Consider the following 17016-nt stretch of genomic DNA (forward strand, 5'->3'; position numbering starts at 1 on the left):
ACAGGGTGGAAGGCTGGGGGTTGCCCTTGAGGTTTGGCGTCTGAGTCTGGATCAGGGTTCTGCTGCTGGGGGGTGACCCTGCTGCTGGCTCAGCCCCAATCGGGGGCCTGGCTGCCTCACTCAGATGAGGGGCCGGGCTTCCCTCTCCTGCTTTCCAGTGCTTGGACTGTGGCAGCCACCACACCCACAAGGGAGTTGGTGGTTGATTCCCAAGGGCCCTCATGGTGGAGTTACCCCTCCCTGCTCTCCCCTGGCCCTGTGGGTGCATTTCCTGTCCTAGGGCTTTGTGGAGTGAACACTGGCTCCGCCTGCTTTTGCGGGCCCCTAGCCAGTGAGGTGAGGCCAGACCTCCTGAGGGGAGGGTCCCGTGTCCCCAGAGTCAGGGGTCGGGGTCAGGGGTTGAGGTCAGTGGGTCGGGTGGGTGCATTGCGGTCAGCATGTACTCAGGACTGCCTGTGACCCAGAAAAGGCTTTCTCAGGCCTATTCCCACCCGCACCAGCCTGGAGAGAGCTCTGTCAGGCTGAGGTGGAATTTTCCGGAGCCCCGGGGGCTGTGCAGGTGCGGGAGGGAGAGCCTGTCAGGCTGAGGTGGAATTTTCCAGAGCCCTGGGAGGAGGATTCCCAGCATCAGGTGAGTGGTGACTTCTGACGCACTGTGGAAGCTACAGGCAGGGCTGAGTCGGCGGCAAGGAGCAGGACCTCCTGTTAGAAAGTCCCAGAAAGAAACAAACCCTCAGGGACCACCCAGAAGGCCAGGATCATCCGAGGGGCCGCCCCGTGGGGTCTCCATGGCTGCACGTGCATCCTGAGGCCCAAGTCCTCCTCACAGTGGCTTCACTGGGTGCTGGGACTCTGCAGGGACCGAGCTGTTGGTGCTCCAGCTTTCAGGGAGCTCCTGCCTTGGGGTGGACGGACAGCAGGTAAAGAAGCCCCATGCGGGGCAGCAGGGGATACCCTGGGAAGGAAAGTGAGGCAGGAAACAGACACTGGGCCAGTGGCTCCTGGTGAAGGGATGGGCACTCAGGGATCTCGGGGAGGGTCCAGGCGAGGACAGCAAGGGCAGAGGAGCCTGTGGGAGGGGTAAGCACGAGGGAGGCCGAGGCCCTGAGATGTGAGGCCCACATCCTGCTGCAGGTGCTCTGCCTCCAGCAAGAGGTGGCTCTGGGGGACAGCTCTCCATGGGGGACAGCTCTCCATGGGGGACAGCTCTCCATGGGCTTGGACACCCGTGCTCCCAGACAACAGCTTCTGCAGTGCTCCCAGATGAGAGCCAGAGCCCTGCCTATCGGGAGGCCACACACATGCCCAGGACTTCTAGGCCTCAGCAGTGCTCCCAAGGGTGTGGCACCAGGTGAAGCAGGGCAGGTGTGTGGACCAGGTGTGCTGGGGGGGCAGAGGGAGGGCAGCACCCCGTGGGCCAGCCACCTCTTGTGTGGGCACACAGCACCTGTGCACTCAAGGTCACCCATGTGCACGCCGCCTCTCCACTCCTGGCAGCAGCCCCCCTCGCACCATGTGGCTCTGTGTCCTGGCTCCACAGAGCTCCCTGCTGCTGCCAGGAGCAATTCCTGGAGTCCAGCATGTGGAGGTAGCAGGGCCTCTGCTGGCTTTGGGACTGGACCAGCAGCACTGCAGGTGCCCTGGCTCTCCCACCTGGGCACACCTGAGGCCTCTTGCCCTTATCTCCCAGGGCCCTAGCGTTTCCCCTCCACCATCCCATCCCAAAGCCTCACCTTTCCAGTGTAGCCCCAGGCCCCAGAGCAGGTGTATCCACTTTATTGTACACACAGCATTTGACTCAGAGCCCAAGACATGTATCTGATAGGAATAGGGCTGCTCTGGATGAGGGAGGGGGTGCCCAGCCCCCCAGCCTGGCTCCCCAGCACGCCCACTGCCCTGGCTCTGCGGAGCACCTTCCCGACCATATCAGAAGCTGTCTCAGGGAGGCCCCTGGACCCTGGCATCCCCGAGACCCCCTGAGGGACCCACTTTGCTAGCTGCATGTCTGTGTCACACGGAACTGTCTCCATGCTCTGCAAGCAGGTGGAATGCAGGAGCAGGCAGGAAAACCCAGCTCTTCCGAGTCAGACACTCGAGAGCTCTGCAGACACGAAGACAATGCCATGCCTCCCCCTAAATGCTTTTTGTTTTGGAAAATATAGCCGTTCGTCATAAGGTATTTACGTTGACGTATGACAGGTTTATGATTGTTTTAATGAATTAATAGGTATTTTAAATGCTCTTAGTTTCGATTTCTAGTGTTTCTCATTGGTGATTTCTAATGTGGCATCGTGGCTGCATTCAACCCCCATAAACGCATGCTCCGTGGGGGCCTCCATAGCTCTTTAGACCCAATGTTTGAGTCCCGGACTCCAGATCGTGTCTCAGCCCCTCCCTGCTCCCTCAGCCAATAGCCTGTGTCCGTGTGGCCCATCCCCCGAGCTTCCCAGTGAGGGAGGAAGGCAGACGCTGCGTGCTTTCCAGGCGCTGTCCTAAGCCCTTTGCAGATACGGAGCCACTTGACCCTCCTATAACGCGTGCAGTGGGTCCTATTACCCCCCATTTACGGACCAAGGGCAGGGAGGTGGAGACACTGGCTGGAGGCCGCGCAGCAGGGAAGTGGCAGTCAGGAGGCAGCCCAGGCCCTCCCATCCGACTTCAGAGGCCAGACGCACGCCTTCTAGACGCTGACTCACAGGCCAAGTCACTCCTTCCTGACACTCACGCCACCATGTCCTCCCCAAAGTGCATTTGCATTTTAACAGCCATCTTCCGTGAGCTGACTCTGTGGTTTTCAGTCAGTGGTTTCCAGTCAGCTATTTGTCATGAGGTATTTACGCTGACAGATAACAGGTTTATGAGTGTTTTAATGAATTAATAGGTATTTTAAATGCTATTTAAATGTACTACCTCAAAAGGCTGAGAAATGTGGGGCCTCTGTGTGGATGTGTGTCAGTGTGTGTGTCTCTGTGTGTCAGCGTGTGTCTGTATCAGTGTGTGTGTCTGAGAGTGCGAGAGTGTGTGTCCGTGAGAGTGTCAGTGTACGTAAGTCTGTGTGTCGGTGTGAGTGTGTGTCTGTGTGTGTGTGTGCCCGCGTGTCAGTGTGTCTGTGTGTGTCAGTGTGTGTGAGAGTGCGAGTGTGTGTCCGTATGTGAGAGTGTGTCAGTGTGTGTGTGTCAGTGTGACAGAGTGTGTGTCTGTGTGTGCCTGTGGGTCAGTGTGTCTGTGTGTCATTGTGTGTCTGTGTGTGAGAAAGTGTGTGTCCGTGTGTGTTTGTGTTAGTGTTCGTGTGTGTGAGTGTGTGTGTGCACGCATACACATGCATATAACTCTGCTGTGGCTTCTATAACAAAGTACCGTGGACCGAGCAGCTTGAACAACAGAAACTCCCTTCCCCGCAGTCCTGAGGTCCGGAAATCTGAGATCACGGCGTGGGCAGGGCTGGTTCCTCCTCAGGCCCCTCGGTGGCCTGCAGACGCCATCCTCTCCCTGTGTCCTCACGTGGTCATCCCTCTGTCAGTGTCTGCTTCCCAACATTTTCTTCTTGTAAAGCCCGTTAGTCCGTTCTCACCTGGCTATAAAGAAGTCCCTGAGGCTGGGTAATTTATAAAGAAAAGAGCTTTAATTGGCTCAGGGATCTGCAGGCTGTACGGGAAGCGTGACGTCATCTGTCTCTGGGGAGGCCTCAGGAAACTTCCAGTCATGGCGGAAGAAGAAGGGGAAGCCAGCTCATCACAAGGGGAAGCAGGAGTGAGAAAGAGGAGGGGGGATGTGTCACACACGTTTAAAAGACCAGGACTCCTGTGAACCCAGGGCTCGAGCTCACTTATCACCAAGAGGCTAGCCCAGCCATTCATGAGGGATCCACCCCCATGATCCAAACACCTCCCTCCAATCCCCACCTCCAACACTGAGGATCACATTTCCACATGAGATCTGGGCAGGGACAAATACCCAAACTGCATCCTAAAGACACCGGTCAGATTAGATTAGGGCCCACTCCAAAGCCCTCATCTTAGTTTAGTTACCTCTTGAAAGACCCTGTTTCCAAATACAGCCGCATTCTGAGGTCCTGGGGGTTAAGACTTGGATTTGGGGGATACAACAAATGCCATTTGGGGGTCACAGTGACTGAGGGTGCTCCTGGATTTTGTTGGGGTGATGGTTGAGCAAGGTTGCTGTTCACCCTTCAGTAGGTAGGACACCACCCCCAAGGGATATCTACCCAGCAAAACGCCAACAGTGCGCTCTCTCAGGAAGACTTCCTGAAAACAAAGAGCCAGGTAGAATCTCAGCACACGGCAGGTCGCTGGTTGATGTTTTCAAGAAGCAGCTTTGGGGGTTTCCTCAAATCCATCCAATGAGATTCCATCTCTTTTATCTGAGCATCTAGGATGTCCAAGAAGAAACGGCTCCGCTTTTTCCTGCTTCTCCAGGAATCCAGCTTAGTGGGTTTACCTGCCTCTGTCCAAGGTGCTTGGTTGTGAGTAGCCCCTGCCTCTGGGTGTGCAGGTGATTTGGGGACTGAGAGCTGAGGCGCTAAAGTTAAAATGGCTTAACGTGTGTGACTGTGAATGTGTGTGTGTATGCGTGTGTGCATGCGTGTGTGTCTGTGTGTGTGGGAATGGGTGTGAGTGTGTGTGTCTGTGTGTGGGAATGGGTGTGAGTGTGTGAGTGTGTGGGAATGGGCGTGAGTGTGTGTGGGAATGGGTGTGTGTGGGAGTGTGTGTGTGTGGGAATGTGTGTGGGGGAATGGGTGTGTGTGGGAATGGGTGTGCGTACGTGTGTGTGTGGAAATCGGTGTGTGTGTCTTGTGTGGGAATGGGTGTGTGTGGGAATGGGTGTGTGTGTGTGACAGTGTGTGAGTGTGTGTGTGGGAATGGGTGTGAGTGTCTGTGTGGGAATTGTGTGGGAATGGGTGTGAGACTGTGTATGAGTGTGTGTGGGAATGTGTGTGTGGGAATGGGTGTGTGTGGGAATGTGTGTGTGGGAATGGGTATGTGGGAATGGGTGTGTGTGTGTGTGGGAACGTGAGTGTGTGGGAATGGGTGTGAGGGGGGAATGTGAGTGGGCATGTGAGTGTGTGAGTGGGAATGGGTGTGTGTGGCTATGAGTGTGTCTGTGTGTGAGAATGGGTGTGAGTGTGTGTATGAGTGTGTCTAGTGTGGGAATGGGTGTGAGTGTGTGGGGAATGAGTGTCTGTGTGGGGAATGGGTGTGAGTGTGTGTGTATGAGTGTGTGTGGGAATGGGTGTGTGTGGGGGGAATGTGATTGTGTGGGAATGGGTGTGTGTGTACGAGTGTGTCTGTGTGGGAATGGGTGTGAGTGTGTGGGGGGAATGTGTGTGGGAATGGGTGTGTGTGTATGTGTCTGTGTGGGAATGGGTGTGAGTGTGTGGGGGAATGTGTGTGGGAATGGGGGTGTGTGTGTGTATGAGTGTGTCTGTGTGTGGGGAATGGGTGTGTGTGTCCGTGTGTGGGGATGGGTATGAGTGAGTGTGTGTGTGGGGGAATGGGTGTGAGTGTGTGTGTCTGTGTGTGGGGGGAATGTGTGTGTGTGTGTGTGGGAATGGGTGTGAGAGTGTGTGTCTGTGGGGGAATGGGTGTGTGTGGGAATGGGTGTGTGTGTCTGTGTGGGGGGAATGTGTGTGTGTCTGTGTGTGTGGGAATGGGTGTGAGAGTGTGTGTGTGTCTGTGGGGGAATGGGTGTGTGTGGGAATGGGTGTGTGTGTCTGTGTGTGGGAATGGGCCTGAGTGTGTCTGTGTGTGGGGGGGAGGGAATGGGTGTGTGGGGGGAATGGGTGTGTGTGTGGGAATAGGTATGAGTGTGTATGTGTGGGGGGGAATGGGTGTGTGTCTGTGTGTAGGAATGGGTGTGTGGGAATGTGAGTGTGTGTGGGAATGGGTGTGTGTGGGAATGGGTGTGAGTGTGTGTGTGGGAATGGGTGTGTGTGGGAATGTATGTGTGGGAATGGGTGTGTGTGTGGGGGAATGTGAGTGTGTGGGAATGTGTGTGTGGGAATGTGTGTGGGGGGGAATGGGTGTGAGTGTGTGGGAATGGGTGTGAGTGTGTATGTGGGAATGTGAGTGTGTGAGTGGGAATGGGTGTGTGTGGGAATGTGTGTGTGGGAATGGGTGTGTGGGGGCATGTGTGTGTGGGAATGGGTGTGTGGGGGCATGTGAGTGTGTGTGGGAATGGGTGTGTGTGTTTGAGTGTGTCTGTGTGTGGGAATGGGTGTGTGTGGGGGGAATGGGTGTGTGTAGGAATGTGTGTGGGAATGGGTGTGTGGGGGGGAATGTGTGTGTGGGAATGGGTGTGAGACAGTGTGTGTGTGTGGGGGAATGAGTGTGAGCAGGTGTGTGGGAATGTGTGTGTGGGAATGGGTGTGAGAGTGTGTGGGAATGTGTGTGTGGGAATGGGTGTGTGTGGGAATGTGAGTGTGTGGGAATGTATGTGAGTGTGTCTGTGTGTGGGAATGGGTGTGTGTGGGAATGTGAGTGTGTGTTGGAATGGGTGTGTGGGGGGGAATGTGAGTGTGTGTGGGAATGTGTGGGAATGGGTGTGAGTGTATGGGAATGTGGGTGTGTGTGGGAATGGGTGTGTGTGTGGGAATGGGTGTGTGGGGGAATGTGTGTGGGAATGGGTGTGAGTGTGTGAATGTGAGTGTGTGTGGGGAATGGGTGTGTGGGGGGAATGTGTGTGTGGGAATGGGTGTGAGTGTGTGTATGAGTGTGTGTGGGAATGGGTGTGAGTGTGTGGGGGGAATGTGAGTGTGTGTGGGAATGTGTGTGTGTATGAGTGTGTCTGTGTGTGGGAATGGGTGTGAGTGTGTGAGAGGCTCTTTCTCAAGACTGTAGGAGTGGGGGCTTCTCCGTGGGGACACTTTCAAAGGAGGAAGAAAGAACAAAGGAAGAAGGGTGGATTTCACTCCTTTCCTTGGAAATGAGTCATGACTGAACAATGAATTTGGGGAAATTTTATTGAATTTCATGCCATGGCCTTGGTGCAGGCACCACATGATCTACTACATTCAGGGTACATAGGTGACGCCCCCCAGCTGTGAGTGCAGGTGCCCCGAGACTGGGTGTGTGCTGGGCATTCCTGGCAGGCGTCACGTCCCCTTTGGCGGCAGATTGCTCCTGTGGAGCACTCTCCACCGCCTTCATGGGCCACGGTGAATGCCAGCCGTGACATCGGGGCAAGCTGCCCATCGAGGAAGCCGAGTCGGCTCTCTGCTGCCCTGGCAGCCATGCCTGCTGGTGCTTCACTCCCTGCAAGCAAGGGCTTAGGGACTGCTCTAAAGATTGGGGTCAGAATCCCAGACCCCAGGACCCCCCATCCCGGCCCATCCTCAGGGAGAGCTGCCAACAGGGTCCCCACTCGTTCCTTCCTCTGCTTTCTTTCCACCCTTGGAGCCAGCTTTCTTTTTTGTTGTTACACAACCTGTATTGAAGAACAACAGACTCTAAGATAGAGGTCCCTCAATGTCATCACCAACCCCATCCGTGTTGGCGTCGGCCCCTGTGCCTCCTGTTCCTGCCCGTGTGCAGGTTCATTTTTACAGATTTACAATGACAAGAGAGGGTATTGTCCTCTCTTCCCTAAGTTTATGCCACGTGGGCCTTCTCATTTTCGCTGGCGCCTTCCTTTCTCAGGAACCTCTTTCCCCCGCTCCCTGCTCCCTTCCCCCTACCCTGCTCCATTCCCACCCCTCCCCCGCACCCCGCACACACCTTTCATGCCCCTGCTCCTATGAGCAAACACAGCATGCGTGGGGAGGGTCTTCACTACGGCTTCTCCTCCACAGCTTGCTTAATGGCTCCGTGGTAATCAGGACCATCTCCCAGTTTGGGAACCGGGTTCCTTCTGGGAGGTGGGGGAGCTGGAGGGGTAGGAGCCTCAGGGGAGCTGGAGTCCTGCTGAGACGCCCCACCCCCATCACCATCATCTCTCCCCCATCTTATTAGCAGGTTCCTGCCCCTGCACTTGGCGGCGTCTACCCAAGCTGCCTGAACCGGCCATGTGAGCAGCGCCTCCAGTACCGCCACAGTGAAAGGGAGGCCGAGCATCCTGGAGCCCATGAACCCACACAGCCCCCATAAGCTGCCCAACATCTTCTGGTGGTTTCTGTTCAACCCCAGAGACTCTTGGAGTTTACCTCAACACTGTCACCTTCCCAAACTCCATGGAGGAGGGGCTGAGCCTCTTAGCATCTTCTGGGACGGCCCCTTCCTCATGGGGGTGGGTGGTGAGGGCGGTGCAGGGGGAGGCTAGGAGGGCTCCTGCATCTCCTGGTCCCTCTGTGGATAAATACACGGCCAGTGCCCCAGGCCTGGGTCCATATGAACACTCTCCCTCCCCCACCACCAGGAAAAGCAGTCACAGCTACAGGTGGGCATCCTCCCCTCCTCCCCACTGTGCTCCCAGGCACCTGCTGGCTGTGCCGTGCTCTGCAACACAGGGCTGCCGGCCAGGGCGGGGCCACAGTTAGTCTCATTCCACCTGTGCCGTCACTGACTCACTGCACTGTCCAAGTGGGCAGGAGGTAGGTGCCGGCTCCAGGGCCAGGGGACACTTAGTGACCGCTCAGAATCTCCTGAAGGTGGCCTTTCCTCAAGGTACCATCTCCTTCCTCCTTTCACCAGCTCTCCCAAAAACAGGTGTGAGAACTAGTCACTTGATGTGAGAGATACTGTGAAGTTCTCGCTTTATTTTAAACCCCGGCTTAATCAGATGATTTTTCTTGTGGGCTAAGCACTTTCATCCTTTGCCTCCTTGAGAAAATTGTCAAAGCTGAAGGTCTCCTTGCCAATGAATGAATCAATTTCTGCCTCTAGCACCTTTTCCCTCTCTCACTTCCATTGTGCAAATAACCAGCTCATGCTCTGGGTCGGTTGGTTGAGCAGACAGGCAGGTGGCACCTGCACAGGTAAGTGGTTGGGATGAAAGTCAGGTCCTTTTCTCTCCCTCCACAACCAGAACCCCAATTAACCTGGTACCCACAAGTTCCCGCCCTGGCTAGTGCCCTCCAACTGGGCCCATTTTGCATTCAATGTGATTCCAAAAACAAAAAAAAGTGTTTCACGTAAGCCCTTAAGATACAACAAGAGTAGGGCAGAATTTTAATACCGGTTTTGCTTTAAGACGCAAGTAAGTCTCTTTTGGGAGCCAGCATGAAGTGGGGGCACCACCACTATCCAACTGCAGATGGGGTTGGCTCCAGGCAACAGGTGGATGCTGGGCGGGGAAACCAGGAAAGGCTGGGCCCTACAAGGAGCCCACCAGTGACCTGCAAAGGCCAAGGAAGCCAAGCACTCAGGGACTGCAGGAAGACAGGCTGTAGGGGACATCGGGAGAACTAAGTGTCTTAGTCTGTTTTGTGTTTCTATAACAGAACATCACAGACTGGGCCGTTTATAAAGAAAAATTTATTTTGCGCCGTTCTGGAGGTTGGGAAGTCCAAAGTCGAGGGGCCGTATCCGGTGAGAGCCCTCCGGCAGCATCATCCCATGACGGAAGGTGTCCTGTGGTGAGAGAGCACGTATACCAGCTCAGGTCTCCCTTCCTCTTCTCATAAGGCCACATGCCCCATCGGGTCCCATCCTGATGTCCTCATCTAATCCTAGTTACCTCCCAAAGGCCCCACCTCCAATCAACATGTGACTATGGGGAGTAAGTTTCCAGCCTATGAAATTGGGGGACACATTCAAACCACAGCACCAAGCAAGCTGAAGCAGCCAAGGGGAAGCCACATGTTCCTGCAGGGCAGGGCAGCCTCCACCGTGCAGGGCTGGGACAGGCCAGGGCAGTGAGGGCTCATGGGGGCTGCGCCCACGCCAGCTCCTGCAGCACCAGCCTCTGGCCAGCTGTGTGCCTGGAGCAGAGGGGAGCAGGACCCACGTCCCAGTCCTCCACATCCCAGATCTCACCGAAGAGATCAACTAGCCTAGGGCCAGGCCAGTAGGAGAGGACCTTGTCCATTTTCTCCATGAAAAGTCAACATTTATCTCTCCAAGTACAAGTCACTTCCTCATCTTGAGATGTGTGGAAACAAGCTCTTTATGCTGAAAATCAACCTCTACATTTTAGTTCTGAGATGTGATTCTGCCAGCCACGGGTGGACGAGGAGGATGGTAGGGACTTATCTAGAGTAGCATGTCCTCACTAGACAGGGGCGGGTGGTGTGGGGAGGTGGGGGGCTTGGCCTTAGCCTGAGTGTGACGTTCAGCCTGCACCTTGAGCACAGTGAGAGCCTGAGCCACTGCACCACCGAAGATGCTTAGAAGAGAGACCACAGCAGGCGAGGAGGCTTCCCAGGGGTCTGCGCTGACAAACCAGGGATGAGGGTGGCCAGCTGTGCATGAGCCCCCCAGCGCCCATGCAGGCGTCCCCACCTTCACCACCTGAGTGTGGTCACGCACCCAGGGAGAGCTTTCAACCTGGCTCTCTCAAGTGTGTTTCTAAACACCAGAGCCAGGAATCCTGTCCTGTGGGTCCCTGAAACATAACCGGTGAGCCCAAGATCTCCTCGGAGAAACAAGGCTCCCCTTAGGGAGGACCCAGGAACGTGGGGGCCTCTGTGAGGCAGAGGGTCCCAGAGGGTATGACCGTTTCTGCAGAATGGTGGCCACTCTGCAGAAACAAAATCACAGCCCAGGAAGAGCTGCCAAAGTGGGGGCCAGGGGAGCCAGAGAGGGGGTCTGAGCGAGATGCCTGCAGAGCCGTGGCTCACAGCCTCTAGGAGGTACGCCCATGAATGTTTCAGAACACATTCGAGGACTGAGGTAGGTGACCAACTTTTTCTTTTGTTAAGCAAGGATTTTTAATCACCATTACTGGATTAAAGAAAAGACATTTTGGCTGGGCGCAGTGGCTCACACTTTTAATCCTAGCACTTTGGGAGGCTGAGGCAGGCGGATCACTTGAGGTCAGGAGTTTGAGACCAGCCTAAGCAACATAGCAAAATGCCATCTCTACTAAAAATACAAAAATTAGCCAGGCCTGATGACACGCACCTGTACACCTGTAGTCCCAGCTATTTGGGAGGCTGAGGCATGAGAATTGCTTGAACCTGGGGAGGCGGAGGTTGCAGTGAGATGAGATGGTGCCACTGCACTCCAGCCTGGGCGACAGAGTGAGACTCCATCTCAAAATAAATAAATAAATGACATTTTAATACCACAATTAGGATTATTTCAGAATAAAAAATTTTTTTCTTTAAAACTTTATAGAAAATCCCACACACCCAATTTGGCCTTGTCTGGCAAATGTGAGGATTCCTGTCTCCTGGGACAGACAGTCTCACTGCCAGGCATCCTCCCTCTGCAGTGATTCACATCCTGCAATGTCTGCCCTGATGTGTCAATTGTAGAGTCGGTCCCTCATGGCGGCCCAGAGGCCCCAGCCCAGAGCCCCTTTGTCAGTCATTGGCTGAGAGTGGTTGGGAAAGGTGACCCCGCAGTTGAGGCGACCCCCCACGATCTCTGGAAAAGGCAGCTGAGCCCCAGTTGCAGCAGGTTGGGGGAGATGGTGCTGCCACAGCGCAAAGGACCTAGCCGCAGTGGCACCCACCACTGTCAGAACTCTCCACCGAGGGCCAGGGTGGATCTTTCCTCCCACATCCGAGCACATCTGACATCTTCACCTTGAATCCTGAGTTTCTCTCTTAACTCTGTCTCACTCTGTCATGAACAAACTCTTTCTTGAAAGTTATATTTCTCTGGGGCCAGAAAGGCGAGGAAAGAGGCGCTTTCTTCTGGGAGGTGGGGCTAGTGTGTCCCTGTCGTGGCTGAGAGTGACTGCCCCAGCACCTACGAAGAAAGCCCAGAGACTCTGGAGGCTCAGCTGGGATAACGCCTGGCGTGCTCGGGGGTCATGGCCACCACCTGGACTCTGGAAAAATGGGGAAAATGCTCTTGGCAGACAGCGGGGCAGTCAGGAGGGAGCCAGCCCCACCAGCCCAGGCAACCCCGGAGAGCTGCCCTCCCACTCGGCTCCAGGAGACGTTTAAATGGGGCCTGACTCTCCCTATCTCTGATTTAAAAGATAACCAGAAGCAGCAGAGAAAACATCTGAAGTGCTTCCTGGACACACCGGTTAGGAAGTTTCTGCGAGAACCCAGGTAAGAGCTGGACTAAGCGGGGGTCCGTGGGTGGGAGGAGGGAGAATGCCTGCCAGGGCGTTTACAGAGATGAGTTTGCAGAGATAATGATGCCAGGGTTTCAGACCCAGCCCCAGGAAGAGAACGGCAGCAGGAAAAGTTAGAGAGAGAGGAGAGGGAGCAGGAGGTGGAGAGCTCGGCCCCTCCTTCGCTGCTGCCCTCTGGGTGACGCTCAGCGGAGGCGCCACGTAGCAGCTGCGAGAGCCCCGAGACAACCTCTGCACTGTTTATGGGATCCCATTAGGGGAGCAGCGGCCCTGCATGACCCCACAGGTGAGCAGGACACCTCATCACAGGGTAGGCACGTGAGCAGACTCACCCTCACACAGCTGCCTCCAGGGCTGCCCAGGTCAGGTGCTCAGAACACAAAAGAAAATGAGACAAAGTCGCCACCCTGGAGTTTACGAGCTGGCGTGGGAGACAGGCTGGCACTGAGGATGACAGTGGAGAGAGATCGGGCTGGGAAGAACCAGAGGCGCTGGGGAAGCCGGGTCAGCAGGGAGACCCCAGCAGAGTGGGAGCCGGAGGACAGCGGCGACTGCAGCCCGACTGTTTCAGGTGGCGTCCTCGTCACAAGAGGAGCTTGAGCGGGTCGTGGCCTTCCTGGCAACCTGCCTACAGAGGAAACGATTGCTGGGTGCAGATGTCTCGAACATTTATTGCATTCCACGTTGTCGGTCAATAAAACAGCTTTGCGAGCGTAATACTGATAAAATCAAGTTCAGGCGGTAAGCCCCAGGGCTTCCAAGAAAAGTGGATCGGGGGGCTTGCTCAGCTCTGGTATCCAGGGGGGGCCACTGCCTGGTTCCCAGGCAAAGGAGTACAAACTGCCAGGAGAAACAAGGACCCTGCAGGAAGAAGGGACCTGCCCGACTGGTTCCCCCGCACCCACATCAGGAATTTTCCCAGAAAGCCATCCACTTTGTTAGAGACAAAATAAAGGTCATTTGGAGAAAAACCTGCCAGCAGCTGCTGCTGCTTGAAAATAGAAAAGATTTTAAAAGTAGCAGTGTTGGGAGGCCAAGGCAGGCAGATCACCTGAGGTCAGGAGTTCGAGACCAGCCTGGCCAACATGGCGAAACCCCGTCTCTACTAAAAACAGAAAAATTAGCTGGGCATGGTGGTGCGCACCTGTAATCCCAGCTACTTGGGAGGCTGAGGCAGGAGAATCACTTAAACCTGGGAGGCGAAGATTGCAATGAGCTGAGATTGTGCCACTGCACTCCAGCCTGGGCAACAGAGCAGGACATCGTCTCAAAAAAAAAAAAAAAAAATGCAGCAGTGGTTTGAAATCATGCATTTTTATGTGTTATCCTCAAACATCTGAGGGAGATAAGAAAGAATATACCACGGATGAGAATATTTATAATTATCAGAAAAAAAACTGCCTCGTAGGAACAATCCTGTGAGCTCCATCATCAAATCTGATTCAGCAGCCTCCAAATCCCCTACTTGCCCTGGCAGTCACTACCCACCTCACAGCTGTCCTTTGCAGATTACTACAAATGTTCTCTTAAATATTCATTTATCCCCCAGCATTGACAGGTGAGGAATGATGTTGCTTGGGCTATTTCTGCCCCAAGTGGCCCCTGTAAAGCCGGGACCTTGGATCCTCCCTCTCATATGAGCCTCCTAAGGGGGCTCCCAGCTCCTGGATGGGGTCTTCTCAGGGCCTAGGGCCCCCTCATCTGCCCAGAACAAACTTCCTCATCCAGATGTCACCATTCATTTCCCCAAGTCCTCCTTCCCACCAGACATGAGGATTTTAACTTGATCATCTCTGCAAAGACCTTATCTTCAAATACAGTTACATTCTGAAGTCCTGGGGGTTAGGGCTGCAACACCCGAATTGGAGGAGACATAATCCAGCTCCTGACAATACCGCGTATGATAGCTGCGTCTCTGCCTGCAGTACTGTTTTCCAGTGAAAGCATCTTTGAGTGTATTCAGAAAGCCTCTCTCTGGGGCCAGGCCTTGCAGAGAATCCTTCAGAAACTGGACAACCCCACCCAAGGCAGTCAGTGGGGAGGACACATTTGGTGCCTCATTCGTCCCTGGATCTGCCTCACAGTCCTCAATGTTCTTCCTCGTTCCCTCTACTCTTTCTCCTCTTTGGTTGACCTTGAAGCTCATTCCTGGTGAAGGCCCCGTGGGAGCAGTGCAATGACAAGAGGAGCCTGTTTTCATCAGCACCCTCACGCTCTCCAGGGGTCCATTGGAGGTGCCTATGACCTCCTGATGCTGAGGAGCCTAGAGTGGGCAGCCCTCGGGCCCAGGCTCCACCTGGGTGAGGCCTGTTTTATTATCAATACTCACCACAGTCATTTGTGGGAGTGTAATGCTCATATTCCCATTTAAGAGATGAATAAACTGAGGCAAGGTGAAGTGACTCAGCTGAGGCCACACCACAATTTAATGGGGAAGCCAGGATAAGAGCTGGCGGCGTCTATGTCTATGATCTACACTCTGATGGGAGGTCGTCAGAGAGCCATGTAAACGGTGAGGAGGTGACATGCTGGTCCCTTCCATAAAAGCTGTTTTGCAAAATTAAAACACACACACAGTAAAGATCCAGATTTATGCAAGTGAGAGTGAGGGGCTATTTACCAGTCAACAGATCTCCCCAAATGGTTCTCTGCTTGGGGTTGAGATGCTCCTGACCAGCAGGGCTTGGGGAGAGACATTCTTGCTCCCCCTAGAGCTGGCTGACCTATACCCAGGGGATTCTGAGCACCAGGGGCTGGGAGCAGCATGTACCACGTGTTTCCCAAGAGTTAGTCATGTTTACTCCTAAAACTTATTGTAATCGAGGAATCTAATTAAACAATACAGCAACTGAAGAAACAGTGCAAAAAGAATGAGTGACTGTTTCTATGAAAACTTAGATGAACTACTTTGGAAAGATTCAATAAAAAGCATGCCTAAATATATATACTGGGGCCAGGAGCAGTGATTCACACCTGTAACCCCAGTGCTTTGGGAGGCTGAGGTGGGAGGGTGGTTTGAGGCTAGGAGTTTGAAACCAGCCTAGGCAACATAGCAAGACCCTGTCTCTACAAAAAAACAAAAATTTTTCAACTGGTTGTGGCAGCACCTGCCTATGGTCCCAGCTGCTCTGGAAGCTGAGGTGAGAGGATCACTCGAGCCCAGGAGTTCGGGCTGCAGTGAGCCGCAATTGTGCCACTGCACTCCACCCTGGGCAACAGAGCAAGACCCTGTCTCTAAAAAAATAAATAAAATATGTACATCCAGATACAGTATTATGTGTGGGCGAGACACCGGTAAAAGATGGAAACAATCATAAAAGTCAGGAAGGATTCCACCTAAGATTGTCCTTAGCTCTCAATCTACCTTGTTTTAAAATTTTTTTATGAGCCATAAAAGACCTAAGACTAGTCTTTATTGTACAACTTGATGAATTCTGATCCTGTGGCCATATGGTTCAAAATAGAGAGCATTCTAGCACTCAGAAAGCTCCCTAGTGCCCTCATCGGTTGATGCCTGTCAACCCCAAGGATGTCATAGTCATTTGGACCCCCCTGGCACAGTCATTCCACTTAGAGACTCTGCCAGAAGTCCCAGATCATAATCAGGAGTGAAATTTACACAAGAAGGGGCCGGAAGCCCTAGTGAGCAGTGAACTCAACTCCAAAATAACCCTACACTAAAAATAAAACTGAAACGTACTTTTTATGTTTGAAATTTAAATAAGATAGATGTATTTTTGTTAAATCGTTCCAACCTTTACAAATTTTCTATTCATCAGCCAACTAGCCAGAGAAAGGGGGTTTCTGCTGCTGTCGGAGTATAAAAATGAGCTGCAATTTTCAAAATTTGACCTCATCTAACTTTCTCCAGCTATGCCATTCCTGGAGCATCCTCAGTCCAGTGCCTGATGCATAAAACATAATAAAAAGGTGATCCCACCACACCAAACGCTGGGGTGTCTGTAGCAGTGACCGCGTCTCACGGGGATTCTGTCTGAATGCCTGTTCCTCCTCTCGCCTAATCCATGGAGGTCAGGGAACCACGCACCTCAACACACACAGTAGCTTCTTAATAAATGTTGGTCCGTGGAAGTCAAGTCAGCCCTTAAAGGGAAGGGTAGGAAACAGGTGTGCAGGGAGGGAGGAGTAAAGCTGCCCTGGGCCTGCCAGGCCTGGGGCCACCCCGCAGGCAACTCTGGAACCAGACAGCCTCGGGGCACCCCAGGCTGAGGGAAGGAGCTGGGCACAGCCCTGTGTCCCCGTCTCTCAGCCAATGGAGGAGGAGCTTGGTCAGTCCCTACAAAGGTTGCAGTGGAGACCCTGCACCAGGGTACCCACCTACCCATGAAGGCACAGGAGGAACATTCTGGAAATGAGGAGGCCCTTGTGAAGCCACAGAGGTGTGGAACAGCATGGCACAGCACCCCCGCAATTCCCATACCCCGTGAGGACCCCACAGTCCTCATCTGTCCCTGGATGTAGTGCAGTGGCTGTCCTTGGAGCCGCTGGGGTCTCTGCCTGCTGGCTCTGCCCTAGTCCCGAACTGGACGCCCTGGCTCACAGCCCCTCCCCACAGCACCCCCTCCTGCATTCCTTGGCTCACCCATGAGCCCCTCTTGGGAACGGCTTCCCAACTGCACTGCTTCAGGAAGGAGCAGCTTAATGCTTCCCGAAGCTTCTCCAGCCCCACCCCACTTACCCCCATGATGTGAGCGCTTGGACCCGCCGTCCCAGTGACCTGCCTCCACGGTAAAAGAGGGCCTGCATGGGGGTTCTTCAGCGCGGGGATCAGGGGCTGATTTCAGAATCTAACGACTGTGATTGTGCCGCATACACAGAACAATGAACACGAGAGCTACAATTTACATA

General features: G+C 54.1%; 2 long non-coding RNA genes across 3 annotated transcripts; one reads left to right on the top strand and one right to left on the bottom strand.

Moving 5' to 3' along the window:
* The first annotated feature begins 273 nt into the window (after positions 1–273).
* Positions 274–14995, top strand: LOC134810597 (uncharacterized). Of its 2 annotated transcripts, none has more exons than XR_010159077.1 (3): positions 274–631; positions 12046–12121; positions 12457–14995. It is a non-coding gene; the product is annotated as an uncharacterized LOC134810597 (long non-coding RNA). The 2 variants fall into 2 exon arrangements; XR_010159076.1 differs by having other exon boundaries at positions 327–920; positions 12490–14995.
* Positions 9414–12551, bottom strand: LOC112209819 (uncharacterized). Its single transcript, XR_002944784.3, has 3 exons — positions 12480–12551; positions 11016–11146; positions 9414–9524 (listed from the first exon to the last, which is right to left on the bottom strand). It is a non-coding gene; the product is annotated as an uncharacterized LOC112209819 (long non-coding RNA).
* Positions 14996–17016: the final 2021 nt, after the last annotated feature.

The sequence above is a fragment of the Pan troglodytes genome, chromosome 6, assembly GCF_028858775.2.
Source record: "Pan troglodytes isolate AG18354 chromosome 6, NHGRI_mPanTro3-v2.0_pri, whole genome shotgun sequence".
NCBI classification, from domain to species: Eukaryota; Metazoa; Chordata; class Mammalia; order Primates; family Hominidae; genus Pan; species Pan troglodytes.